The sequence below is a fragment of the Lissotriton vulgaris genome, chromosome 11 (assembly GCF_964263255.1).
Source record: "Lissotriton vulgaris chromosome 11, aLisVul1.2, whole genome shotgun sequence".
Classification (NCBI taxonomy): domain Eukaryota; kingdom Metazoa; phylum Chordata; class Amphibia; order Caudata; family Salamandridae; genus Lissotriton; species Lissotriton vulgaris.
In genome coordinates, this window is record NC_141699.1 from 352,510,481 (window position 1) to 352,525,353 (window position 14,873).

The 14,873-nt window shown below is 41.8% G+C and overlaps 1 protein-coding gene across 1 annotated transcript in view; it reads left to right on the top strand.

Moving 5' to 3' along the window:
• LOC147679760 (uncharacterized) overlaps positions 1 to 14,873 on the top strand; it is a 361,586-nt gene that overhangs the window by 336,530 nt on the left and 10,183 nt on the right. The window lies entirely within an intron of this gene.

The following is a 14,873-nucleotide window of genomic DNA, read 5'->3' on the forward strand; positions in this document are numbered from 1 at the left end:
TCAGACAAAAAGTTAGCAATCCAGGCCAGGGCGGTACCACCAACGCCAACTGCCTCCAGGGTGGATAATAAGATGGAATGGGAGACGGTGTCAAAAGCGGCACTCAAGTCAAGCAAGATGAGTGCCACCATCTCGCCATTATCCACTTGGCGTCTGATGGTTTCTGACACGCCAAGGAGAGTAGTTTCTGTGGAGAAACCAGCCCTGAACCCGGATTGAGAACCATGAAGAAAATTAGTGGATTCAACAAAGGAGCTAAGTAAAGAATTAACATGTTTCTCCAAAATCTTGGAGAAGCAAGAAAGCAATGAAATAGGGCGAAAGTTGGAAGGATTGTTGGGGTCAGCGTTGGCCTTTTTTAACAATGGTACCACCATTGCGTGCTTCCATTCATTAGGGACAGTCGCTTCTACCAAGGAGGCGTTGAGGACATCCAAAATAATGTGGAGTGGAGCTGGGTCGAGGGAGCACAGAACTTGAGGGGGCAGAGGGTCAAGGGGAGAGCCAGATTTGATGTCCTGGAGGTACTTTTTTAGAAGCGCGGGGGAAATGGGATCCCAAGAAAGCAGTTGGGAAGTGGTAGGCAGGGAACAGGGAGGAGTGTCCAGGGGAGAGTTGTCGGGATTTTGAGCAACGTGAGTAGAGGTGGCAGGAGTGGAATTAAAAATGGCATAGATCTTATCAATCTTTTCACGGAAGAAGTTGGCTAGAGCATTACACTGTGCAGTGTCTAGACAGGGATCTTTAGGAACAGAGGAAGCACCAGAGAGCTCCTTAACAATTTTAAACAGGGCCTTGGGCCTGTTTTGAGCCGTAAGTATGGTGTTGTTGGCAAAGTTAGCTCTAGCGATGTCACATGCCGCGTGGTAGGATTTAAGAGCGGACCTGTAGTTAGCTTTATGTTCAGGGTTATACTTTGCACGCCAAATACGTTCCAATTTTTTGCAGTTGGATTTTTCAAGGCGTAAAGAGTCATTAAACCAGGGAGCCGGAGGGTGATGAATTTGAGATTTATTTTTTTGGGTAGGGAGGCAGGAATCCAGAGCTGTAGTTAGCCATGATCTAACGGCGGGTAGCTCTTTGATCGTTATGTTGGAAACTGACGGTGTGGAGTTGGCCAGAAGAGAGTTTAATCTATCTAGATCTAAACGTTTCCAGTTCCTGCTAGCTTTATGGGGAGGGTCTGGCCTGAAAGTCTCAGCTACACATGTTTTAATAGAGAAATTAACTACAAAATGATCTGACCAGAGAACAGGGGTAGAAGATTGATAGGAAATGCTCGTCAGGTTGGAAATGATGGGGTCTAAGAGGTTACCGGCCTTATGAGTAGGGTCGGAATTAAGGAGATGCAGGTCAAGAGCTTCAAGATCCTGTAAGAGGCGTTTAGCAATGGCACACGAAACAGAATTAAAATGAATATTTAAATCCCCAACAATAGTAAAATTAGTAGATTGTGCTAAAAAAGGAGCAATGAGTTCGGGAAGTGCAGCAGCCCAGCAGCTCGCTGACCCCGGCGGGCGGTAAATCAGGGTACCTGTTAAGGTAAATTGGGGGGAGAGAGTTAATTTAAACAAGCCCGCTTCACAGTTAGGGAAGTCAAGGTCTTCCCATTTACAGGAGAATTCTCTCTTGAAAATAACAGCAATTCCTCCGCCGTCTTTAAGCGCTCGATTTCGCCCGACGTAGGTATAATCTTACTAGCAGTGACACTTTTGGTCCAGTGTTTCTACATACTGGTGTTTCCCTAGCACCCCAAGGGGCTACTTTTTCTCGGAACGGGGTTGCCAAGTCTACTTGAGGTGCTTTTACTCTTTAATAAGCATCACCGCCTATCAACTCCAACTTGATTAAGGGGTTGATGTGTCCATGCCGCACGCGATTATTGGATCGTGCCATTCAACATTGACTATCGTTATCTGGAAGCTTCCAACTCGTCTTGTGAACTCAGGTCCGGTCATTTAGTCTACCTTGAGAAAGTCTGAATACATATTTGTGCAGGCGAAACAAGTGTTGGCTTCAAGAATTGCTGGAAATTTGACGCACACGAATAAAGGAACTTCTTTTTTCATCCCTTGTGATTGGTGGATGGTCCTTTGTAAAAACGATAGTGGATGGAAATAGGATACGTTCGCCTGTGGAAATTGGAGACTTTATTACTTAGGGTTTTTGATATATCCTCATTTTGAGATACTGTTCTGACTGAACTCATTGTGACTACATAGGGTGTGCTACAACTGTTCTGTTTGATATACCAAAATGGCTGACAACCATTTTAGATCTGGTAAATTCAAAATAAAAAGTAAAAAGAAAAAGTGAGTTTCAGCGCTAAACAAACATTGGCAAAGCCAAACAGTCTTACTAATTTTGATGCAATGGCATTAACACTTTCATGCCCTTCAGAAGCTGCAACATTCCCATTCCCCCCATAGGCTGCAAGGCCTTTGACATCATGAGAGGTCCTCAGAGTTAGATATAGATAGTTTCTGTAACAGGTTGCAGTACTTAAAGCCCTTACTAGAGGTCCTGTAGGCATAACTTACCTCTATTTAAGAACGCTGGCACCTAGGTGCAAGATATCATCACAGCAGGGGTAGAGGTAAGCTAGTTATGGTAGGTTAGTTATGATATGTTAGGGATGATAGGTAGGTGGTAGGAAGGCTGGGTATTTTACATTATGTGATGTAGGTTAGAAATCTGTGGTAGGCTCGCTGTGGTAAGTATGTTAGTTATGGTGGGTACGGCGGGTATGTAGGGTAAATAAGTTTGGTAGGGAAGAAGGTATGGCAGGCAGGTGTGAAAGGTACGGTAAGTAGGTAAAGTATGGCAGGTAAGTAGGTATGGTATGTACGGAAGGTATGGCAAGCTAGTTATGTAGACATGGTGGGTTAAGTAAAGTAGTTTAAGTATGGTTGGTATACTAGGTAGGTAGATATGGGAAGGTTTGGTAGGGATAGTTGTTTATGTATTGTAGGTAGGTGAGTGGGTATAGTAGGCTAGGTATGTAAGAGATGGTTGCTAGGTATTGTAGGACATATTATATTTGATATTTAAAAGCTTGTGTTAATCAATTTTTATTACAAATCATAGCAATGTTAATGAAAGCGCAAATACGCACTGTTATTAATAAAGCACATATTTTACTAATGGATGAGTGGTTTGAATATATGCAGGTTGCTGCTACTACTACTACTAATAGTAATAATAATCATTATCATTATAATAATTAAAATATATTTATAATAATACCATTTAAACAGCCCTTTTGTTAAAAGATTACATAAGCAGGGTTTTACCGTATCCTTAAAGAAGGAACTGAGACAGAAGATAATGTTTGCATTGGTTGGAAGTGATGAACACAGAAGACAAAGATAACTAAATATTGCATAGTGGGTGCTTTTGAAAAAGGCCAGTATTATTGTTGCTCTTTAATAAAGTTGTGTACCAGCACATCTATAATGAACAAAATAATATGTAAATCTAACTTGTTAAACCAACAGCTAACTAAAAGGAATGAGCGTGCAAAGAAGATTAGTGAATGGCACTTTGACTTTATTTTATTACATGCTTAGGCATTAAAACAGCAAGCTATTAGGTAATATTTCAGCAAAGAAAATGTTGTGTCTGCTTAAAAAACACAAGCTATTCCATTTTAAGGGATACCTCATGGTGCCGCTGCAGTTTAATAAAATAACTCATTGTTCCCATTACCAAAATCTAATGGTGACATAAATTGGACAATGTAACCAACCTAAAAATGCCATAGCCTTGATGGGCAGCCCTTCCAATACAGAGCAGACAATGAAAAACAATGGGCGGAAAAGGCATGGACCGAAGCCCACTTTCTCTCTCTATACTTTTTCAGACTTCTTTTCGATGTGTGGATCACAAGAGCTCTTACAACAGCTGCAAGAAGATCTAAAAATGCAGCTAAGGGCACAGCAGTTTTTTGCAGCTGCTGGGCTCTCATTAAAAAAATACATTGGAAAAATGAAGTCATGGAGTCATGGAAGAAGAGGAATAAACAGCAGGCAAAGAGCTCCAAGATAAAAATAAAATCATAAACAGGGAGTGGAACAAGTAGCTGGACTTTGAGCATCTGGTTGAGAGGGAGATATAGCCCCCTTAGGATGGGACCACTTGGTTATTGGGGGAGAGACAAAGACAAAGAAAGACATACACTCCCTGTGCTGAAAGCAAATATAATACAAGCCTCCTGTAATCAGCACTTGAAGGACTGAACACTGTGGGACGAAAATGCTCCTAGGTAGGATAAACACAAGAATAGGAAGAAACGCTATCCAACCACATGCAAACACCTGAGACAGATAACAAATCCACCCAATCATGGACAAGGGGTGGGCACAATACCTGTTCTGAGTATATGGCATGTATTGGGAACAATAGGTGTACAACAGACAGCTAAAGCTGTCTCTAGCGAGACCTAAAAAGAAGGGCAACATCAACCTCGCTTTGCGGCAACAGGAAGCAGTTACTGATGCCATTGTAGTGTAGTTCCTATATTCCCAATAGGCTCTGCGCATTAGAATAGCATATACTATAGTTTAGATGTAGGACTGAAGTCGACTAGGTCTCTATCGTATATATTAAACTTAATTGTGAGTGCCAGCTAGCTCAGAGGTCACTAGAAACTTTCTCGAATAAACAAGAAGGGACTGGTTTCTGACAATCGCATAAACATGACATTTCCCAAGAATAAGAAATCAATCTATAGAGTCGCAGAAACAATAGATAGCTATTTTACCCAGTCAATCGTGCATGCTTCGTTTCACCAGAGGTGCTGAGGTCCAGAGGTGCTGAGAAAATAGAGAGACGGGCTTTTTCAATAAAAAGTATTTATTGAACAGTCTTCTTTCTCAAGCATAAGAAATGTACTGCTACAATAGTAATACTGGTTATAAAGTACAAGGCATATAATACGAACAGTATTATAAAGTAGTACTGTAAAAGCATGATATGGTTTCTAAGCCATAAGTTGCCTAAAATGTATAAAATACATACAGTGATAAAATAATGACTAAAAGTACTCAACTGGTGCTTCTAAAATACGCCTACCCCGGTGTACCTAACCTAAGTGTAGTACAAGGGAAGAAGTAAGTGAGGAGTAGCTTCAGTTTAGTAGTTCTCTGCCAAGAATCTATTCCAAGAATTTATCTAAGGATCTAATCAGGTCCGTACCTTGGTTTTAGAATGAATGAGGTCTTGTATCTCTCTCTCAGGACTCGATTTCCCAGATACCCGCAAGGGTAAGCCGGAAACACTGGAGCTGGATTTCTCGGCAGGAGAAAAGACAGAGTCTTTCAGTGCGTTAGCTGGAGGGTCGGCTTCCTTCGGCACTTGCTGCTGCAGGGATGTCAGGCAATCTTTGTTGTTCTCAGAACTTAGTGGAAGTAGCCATGCCGTATTGGGGCTGCAAGGCTCAGGCCCAATATGGTACTGATTTCTATGCCTATATAAGGATTGGATAATGTGTACCTATATAAGGGCATGAATCTAGAAAATTTTCACTACGGTCCTAGATTTGTTTACAACACCCACCCTGCGATCTTAAGTTCAATAAAGCTAAACGTATAAGCACTGAACATATATAAAGCTAGTGTTTACAATCCCACCCCAAAATACACTGAAATGCACTTGAAATGGTTGCACACGAGAAAATGAGCATTTTTATAGTACGCATTTAAGGAAGTGATGTCATTCTAAGTTCAATGTTTTTTGAGAGAAAAAATTCAATTGGTTGTGAAAAAATAGAGTTCCAAAGTTAGAAGTTTTTGTTTTGAAAAAGGAAGGCCGAAATTCAGAGTTCAGGGAACGCTGTGTGCATGAATCAAAAGTTATTCTCGGTGTCAGGAGAAAACATCTGATCGTCTAGGCTGGCAAAGAAATCTTCTACCACTGTAGGTGAAAGTGGAACTACTTGATCAAGCAGATCAAATGTGCACAGATGAGAAGCATTGCCGTCAGCGCCAGGTGCCGCATTAGCAGTGTTCATATCAGATGGTACCTGTGTGCCTGTTGTTCCACGTATCTCACCCTCAGTTAGACTTACTGGTGAGACCTCAATGAATGCCGTCATCAGGATTGGTAGCCGTTGGGGACAACACGATGCATGAGTCGTTACCGGACCTAGCAAGGCCTCGACATCCGATGGCAGGACTGATGGAAGTGTAAGACAAATGTCCAACACGCATTCTTCTCCACAAAGCAGGCATCGTAGAACAGGTACCAGATTGGTCTGAACGGAAGAAACCAGGTTGTGTTCAGATTTCTTAAACGAGCCAAGCCAAGAATCTGTGTAATTCTCTCATGATACCTCATGGCAAGAAGGGTCCCTTTCATTGTAGTCTGGGTATCGCCGGAGACTGGACCCATTGTCCACTACAGAGAGAGCTTTCTCTAAATTAATACAATCAATTTCTCATATTCTTTCTGCAGTTTCCATTTGCGTCATTTTCCAAGCTTCGTTGTACGCAGCGTATATACTGGTGTATATGAAACGTTTTTGATGTTGTTTGCGAGGCCCCATTAAGAAATCTCGCAAATCATTGCCTTCTTTATGTAAAGATAAGTGTTGTTTAATTTCGGAAAGTGTGGATGTCTTTAGCCACTCAAGGCATAGTTTTCCTACACCGTATGTTGTTACTATCCCTGGATGTTGTCTCTGGGAGTATCTTGGATCTGGCCTGTTCAGTTTTAACCCCTGTGTTTTGTTCAGGAATCTATCATGAGAGTTATTAGTGTCTGTGGGCCAGATTAACCATTTTTTCCAATCAGGATTAGTTCTGTTTTGTTTCAAAATATAGAGTACGTCTACCTCCTTTTCTGTAGTATCATTACTCTCAGAAGTGGGTTTTGGTATAGACGGTTTATTTAAATCTTTATATTAGCTAAGCCAAGACAAGAGGTTTGTTGAACAGTGTCATTTAAAAACATTATTTGTTCTGGTATAATGTAGGCTATGAACAAGGCTTCTAAACCTTGCACCTGCCAATATTTCGTGCCCAAGACAGTTTTCGTCTCAATCTTGTCTTTCCAAAAGTCGAAACCTAATGTAGACAGCTGAGCATAAACGTTTGCAGAATAAATTTGTTTAGTATTCGTCAACATTTTTTTCATTCCTGTCTTATTTACATTTTTGAAATAAAACTTTTACTGGATTTGTAACATTAAACCCTGAGAAGTATGGAAACTTTTCAAAAAATGTTTTTGAGCTGCCTTTTGGAGGCGTTGGACAATGTTCCAATTGATTATATGTAAAAACATTCCTAGGGCTTTCAGATTTGTGCAAATAATGGTGACCATAATGATTAAAACAATACATTTGTTCATAATTTGATGACCCTTCTAAATAGTCATGTTCTGTAAATTTTGCAGACATATCTAAATCTGACATCATATTATTAATAGTCTCAAAGTCCCAATCATCAGAAAATGTGCTGGGCGATGCAAAGTCACTTAAAGAAACCTTGAACTGGTGTGGCATCTTTAGCATTTCCACCAGGCCATAGGTGTCATAATCAGTTCTATCCCATGCTATACCACCAGGTTCAGGAACGGCTGTGATGTTCACTGATGACAGGTCTCTTTTTTCACGATGAGATGATTTGTGAGGTTTTAGGACCAAGTTGATTTTCTGACTTGCTGTGTCCATTGTACTGTATTTTTCATCTATCATTTTTTCCCAAGCTTAAAACCAGAATGAGCCAGAGCAGGAGGAAAAGTACACCTAACACAATCCAAAATTCAATCCATGGTGAAACCAGATATGTTTGTTCAAGTTGATTAAAGAGTTCTGTTATTTTTTCTTTGAAAGTTTTATTTACTGGCGTTTCTTCAGGTTCACTTGGATCCTCAGAAAATGTATCAAAATTGATGAAATAGCCAGACGCAGTTCTGTCAATTGTTGGACTTGCATCAGGATTGTTATTAATCTTTGGGGTTGCTTCTTCCTTTGTCATATTGGTATAGTCAGAGGCTACATCATTGTAGACAGGTGTTTCTTGACGAACTGTTATCTGGGTCGCAAGAGGCACGAGTTCCATGGCTTTGTTACATAGTCCTTCTTTTCTTACTGCAGGTTTATCAAAGGTGATAAGTCTTTCAGTTTGAACGTCTTGGATTGTAGCGAGATTTGGTCTTCTGCTACATCTTGGGAGTCCACTGGGCCTACTACGTATTATTGGGCACATGTTGTGGTTTGATCAGGTCAATGGACACGACTCGGTTCTCCTTTTTACCAGCAAGGGGCGGTAGTACTACTAATCTTGTTCCTTGGATTGCCAAGACAGGTACTGCTTTTCTGTAAGAAGGCCCAAATTCCTTCTTTACCGCTATCTTTTCCCTGACTAGATACCCAATCTTTGGAATCCAGACAGGTCTTGCTGGGACAGGTGGTTTTTCTTCAGTGGTCGTTGGCTTCTGTGTTGTGTTACTCAGACTTCTTCTTGTTTCATTTAAGTTCTGTAAAACAGCCAAACAATCTTTGACATCAAAGGGTTTTTGTTCCACCACTGAAGTTTGACAATCGAGGACTTCGATTATCATTCTAGTACCAAACAGTAATTCATATGGAGTGATTCCACCCAGAGAATTTCTTGGCAGATTGTTAAGACTACGTTGTACACTTATTAGATGTTTGACCCACCCATCACCCGAACCTAATATCTTAGCTGTTATGGATTGCTTTATGTCACTGTTTTTTCTTTCCACTACTGCATTACCCTCAGGATGGAAGGGACTAGAATATCGCAATGCAACGCCCAAGCTAGCCATGGCCTCTTTGTAAGCTCGAGAGCTAAACGCAGGACCCTGGTCAGAATGTAGCGTGCCGATTGCGTATGTGCCGATAAAGACACGCAAATCCTTTATAACATTTCTGGCGTCAGCCGAGCGCTGGGGCCACATCCAAATAAATCTTGTGCAGGAATCCACTGCAACCATGATATATTTATAGTTACCATCCCTTTGTAAGGGACCACAGTGGTCCAGGTAAACACACGGTAATGGTTTATCTGAAATCAGAAGGGGCGTCTGTGCAGGTCACTTCACTGTTGAAACTTTCATTTTCTGGCAGGTTTCACATTCTAGAACATAGTTTCTAGTTTGTTTCCTCATGCGCGGCCACCAGTCCCTTTGTTTTAATAACGATACTGTGGCAAAAACTCCTGCGTGTTTAGAGGCCAGTCCTTCATATGCTGCTAAGATTAGTCCTAACCTATGTTCCATGTTTGGAAATGCCCTACCCCCCACTCCAGGGATTTGAGCAAAAGGAACATTATTCGCATCAGTTATATATGAGTTCTTTACTGGAAAACCTTTCAGGAGTGTCTTACCACTATCTTTGACTGAAGCAGTGACAGCTTGCATTATTTTTCTGTTTTGTTTTGTTTTTGACTTGGTGATTGCAGCTACGGAAGCCGTTTGCACAGCTGCCTTCGCGGCTTCATCAGCTAATGAATTCCCTGCAACGTCAACGCCATCACGCTGATGACGCAGTGTATGAATCACGTGAGTCTTTTGGAGTTCTTTCTGCAAAAGGCCTACTTGTTCCCAAAGCGTTTTATGCTTAATTGTGCCACCTTTTGCATCTTTGAAACTGTTTTGAACCCAGTTCTGCAGATACTCATTGTAAGATTGTACGCAGTAATACCAATCGCACACTATGAGTGAGGGGAATTCGCGATCAGTATTTTCAAGCGCCATCTTGAAAGCCTGTAGTTCAGCTCGCTGAGCTGTACAGTCTCTGAGTGATTGAGTTTTTGTGAACATAGGTCTAAATTTGCCTTCGCGCCAGCGGCCTTTAACAATAGCGCACGCAGCACTATAGGCTTGTTTACCCCCGATTGCGGGCTGTGCTGATCCGTCTGTATAGATTATACAGCCGTAATGTTCTAGAGGCAGAATCTCGGTCGGCAGAGGACTTTCATGTTTGTATTGGAGAAATTCTTGTGTTTTCAAGTATGGGTCAAACACGTATTCAACGTCTGTTGCAGCAAGAGTGTTAATCCATTGTATCCATCTTTGATGTAAAGCTTTTGCATTGGGAATGCTTGCTTTTGTTACTGCTTCTAAGGCAGGTACAGGTGTAACGATCATTATGCGTTTTCCCTGTGCGAGGGCTCTCTCTTTTGCTACTGAAGTTTGAACCGCTGTCAGAATTTTTTCTGTAGAAGTGAATTTCATTTCTGCTTGTGTGTACAAGTGTGATTTGTAAGCTATTGGTACCGTTTCTCCTTCATTAAAGGCCAGGTACGTGAATCCGCATCTTCCTGGAATGATTCTGATCACAAGGTTGTGCACGTTTTCGCGTGTCTGTAATCGTGTTTTTGCTAACACGTCTGTTTGGACTGAATGCAGAATTTCTGTGTGTGTTTGAGTCCAATTATTTGGTTTGAAATCAGGTTTGATTAATTTGTAGAGAGTTTTTACCCTTTCTGCATAATTCAGAACATAAGTTCTTCCAAAATTCAGGAAACCTAGAATTGTCTGTAAGTTTTTCAGCATCTTTGGAGGTTGGAGCAACGCACATTTTTATAGAAAATTAGCTGCCAGGCTTTTGCCTTCACTTGATAGCTCATAGACTAGAAATAGGACTTTGAGGTGGGCAATTCGTGATTTCTTAAAATTTAATTTATACCCTTCAGATGCGAACTCAAGTATTATGGTGTTCACTCTTTTCAAGTGTACGTCCAAATCGTCGTCTGTAAGATAGATGTCATCGACATAAGATAATACCTCATCATCGTACGTTTGTAGTAACTCTGTTACCCTAGCTGAAAATAACCCTGGACTATTCTTGAATCCCTGGGGGAGACGGCAACATTGTCGCTGTGTCCCCATAATTGAGAAAGCGGTCAAATGCCTGCTTTCAGGTGCAATGTTTTGACAGAAAAACCCATTCGAAATATCTAATGTGGTTTTATATTTTTTACGCACTATGTTATTCATTAGTGCTGCACTATGTGCATTTTGTACTGCAAAGGTTTTGCAATAAGAGTTTAAGTGTCTGTAATCCAATACTAGATAATATGAATTGTCTGGTTTGGAGACAGGAAACAAAGGATTGTTCATTGACGAGGTGCATCTTTCAATCACCCCTTGGTATTCAAGTTGATTTAAAATCTCCCTGACTTGTTTTTTAGCCTCTTGCTTAACTGGATACTGCCTTTGTGCAGTAGGTTGATTTTTTAACTGGAATTTTTTGGTGGGGAGAGTCCTCATCCCATCCCACATGATTTTTATATAATGCTGGAGCCTGGGCATATGTGTATTTTTTATGAATTGGAATGTGATTTGAGAAGGCTGGCATAATTATCTCTTCTTAATGTGGCCACTCCCTGACAAATCCAGGTGTCCAGTTTTGTTCAGCTAGAAGAATATCATAGCCCTTAGAGAGCTTCTCCCAAAAGAATGCTCTTATTTTTCTAGTTATGTCCTCCTCCATCCGGAGTGTTACTTCATATAACTTGTGGGTACACTAACCCTGGTGTCTGCAGTTTCAACTTGAATGCATTCATTCAAGTCCACTGTCTCCAGATGATCCATCAGGATCTTGCGAACTATGGTGACTTCTGCTGTGCTGTCTAGCATTGTCTGAGCCCACTCCCCGTTCTTGAGTTGTGTCCTCAAGATCCTCGGCATGTCTGATCTTTATGCTTGCTACCTTCTTTATGGAAAATTGAGCTTTTTTACTTTGTTGAATGTGTTCTTTGTCTTTGGACTTGACACATTCTTCCTTGTGTTCAGACCGTCCTCTTCTTTCCGATTTCTGCGAGGAAGTCTGAAAAGATTGAGAGGGACGTGTATCATTATCTTGATATCTATCAGGTTTTCTTAAAGTATCCCTATTTCTAAGGTTATACCTTTTTTCAGAGGGCTCCTGTTGGGGAGACCTACCTCCCCTTTGGGTAGATCGTCCTCTGGACTGAGAATTTTTCTCTTTAAGAACAGTCTGTTTAGTGTTTTCCCACTTCTGAGGGGGCGCCAGAGGAAACAAGATGACTGGGTCTGCTTGGCAACTGACATCCTTGCCATGCCCTCCAGGCCCCACCCATTCTAGTAAAGTTTCCCAGCACTGGGTGGATCTCCACACCACCGCTGCTGGTACTTTCACCTTCACTGCTTGTCCACCTTATATTGTACCCCCCACCCCCACTTAGCCATGCATCAATCTATCTTCCACTGCTCCAATGCCTGCTGTCTCCATCCCCAGGCCACTCTTATTGGTGATCCCCACTGGGTGCAGATTATATTCATGGATTTGGAGCTCTAGCATGTTCTGCCCATGGGACACTCATAAGCAGCAAATAATCTTTGCAATGCTCAGTTGGGTGAAATCAGAAATTTGTATGACTTCATGAAGGCCAACATCTCCTAATTTTGTTAGAATGGGCAGGTGTAATAAGAAATCCTCCCCGCCCCCCCCCCCCCCCAATTCTGATTAGGGGTGTACAAGGTTGTAAAGGCAAATGACTGCCATTTTCCAATAAAAAAAAAAGCTTTGGCACCTCTGCACTCAAACAAAATGTGAGTGGTTGTTTAAATTAACCTTCATCTCAGCAAGAATCATTTCCACTGCTATAAACCGTGGCGAGGGGAAGCAGGTGACTGGCACCACTTAGCACCTGTCATTCATGCACTTCCCCAACCCTACTACAGTCAATGTGCAAGTAAACCTGGCTCTTTCCCACAATGATCCCCGCAGAGCTAGCCACTGCCGCTACCATCCACAACCAGCATTATTCCCACATGAGCAAACCTCTCCACCCCAACCATTGGAACATAGCCTTTATTTGTACGTCACTCACCAACACCACAGCTGCCCTCTGCTCAAATTGCCACCTACCCCTCCCACCCACACTCTGTTCCCACTATCCCTCTTCCTCCTCCTACCAGCAGATGTTGCAGTATTCTGAGATTGAGCAATATCATTTCCTGTTGCAGGATTTCATTCCCCTGGTCCATCCTGTGGCATGAAATCCTGCCTTGGCAGTGGTGGTGGGTTGATATAAATTTGCCTCTCCAAATTCGAGTAAAGTTAGAATACTTCACTGAGGAAAAATTTTCCTAATTTGCGGGCAAATTGAAGTTTCAGCTACCTGAAACTAATCCAAGCAAGGGGTGTAGATGAGGTTAGAAAAGGCAATGATATCTTACTATCAATCTCATTAACCAGATTCCTTCTTCTTAATCTTAGTTATTAAACCCTTAACTGCAGGGGCTTTGAGGTTTGGCACACTTCACATTCAGGTCTTCTTAACTTTATTCCCACAAAAGATATTGTGGCCAAATGTGTATCCTTTGTCCCCACATCTTGGAAATTCTAAAGGTACCCAAGGTTTGTGCCGAGAGAGGCAAGAGAAAATAGCAAAAAAATAGGAAAAGGTTGTTTTAATTGGAGAAATGGGGAAAAAAACATCTGTACAAGAAAGCACTAAGGCAAGCCACTCTAGTGACGTACCTTTTTTCTCCAGGGAAATGTACGAATGCTGAGTTGTAGAATTATGTGGATCCCAGCTGATCTTAGAAATTTCTTCACAGATGTGAGGAAAAAGTGTGAATTTGGGCAATATTTGAGGTTTGCAGGGTTTTAAAGTAAGGAAATGGAGTGGGATCTACTCAAGTCACACAACCGTGGACTTCTGTATGTGTCTAGTTTTCAGAAATTTCTGGGTTTCATAGATTTCCCTCAGAAGAAGCCACATCCAGTCCCAAATACCACAGCTATCCACACCCCCAAAGTGAGTCACTTTTGACATCTCCTTATTAGATTTTGGGGCCTTTCCTGTTACACGTCCTATGCCCAGCCACACAAGTGGGGTACTGTTTTTATTACAATAAGTGTGGAAATGCTGGCTTTTAGGAATGTATGTCCTTATCGATTTTGTTGGCTTCCCTCACAGAAATGTAGGGAAAATATGTGATTTTAGCCAAAGTTTCCTATATGCTGATCATTCTGGGTAAGAAAGCATAGATGGAGCTGTGTAAGTCATACCACTTTGGACTCCTCTGGGTGTCTAGTTTTCAGAAATGTCTTAGTTTAGTATGGCTAGCTGGTTTCTGGCTGACCTCAAGCCTGAATAGTGCAACCATCCAGCATGTTAAGAAAGAGGACATTGGAATTTACCCCCAATCTGCTGGCTCATATGTTAAAACTATGCAAAAAGTAATGGAAATGTCCTCTAAATTGCCATGAGGATGGGGGTGCTCTTGCATCAGAAAGCTAGAAAGACTGTTTGAGCTTTATATGTGGGGGATAGGACTGAAGTCTGGGTAACCTGACCCAACACATATTTTATTTTATTTAACAAATATATCCCTGTGGTGTCTAGTGGGCTTTCAACCCTCAGCTGAGGGAGGGTTCTTATTTAACTAACTATTATGCCCCTGGAGTTGCAGAAATAATGTTGTGCCTGTTCTGGGATGGGGGTCCAACCAGAGGCCTGGGCAGGCCATTCAGACACCTTCTTTTTTTACCATGTTTTCTTTGTTGTCTAAAGGGATTTCTACCTTTTGGGGCAGATTGGAGGTTAAATCCCCCGATATGCTCCCCATGCCGTGGCATGAAAACTGTTGGGCCTATCCTGGGATAAGGCACAGCCCGATGATTAGATGGGCTGCCCCTATACTTTCTTTTCTTTTCTCCTTTTTGCCCTTGTGTCTAGTGCATTTTCTTCCCCCAGAGGAAGACTGGGGTAAACTCCCTGAGTCTGCCCACTGGGGGAGTACAAAGATTGTTGGGCCCGACTCCTGAGCTGGGGGCAGCGGCACTGGTCAATGTCTGGGCAGGCTGCCCCTAGCACTTTTTTTTCAACTGTTTTCCCTTGGTGTCTCTTGGGAGGCAGATTAGGGGTCAA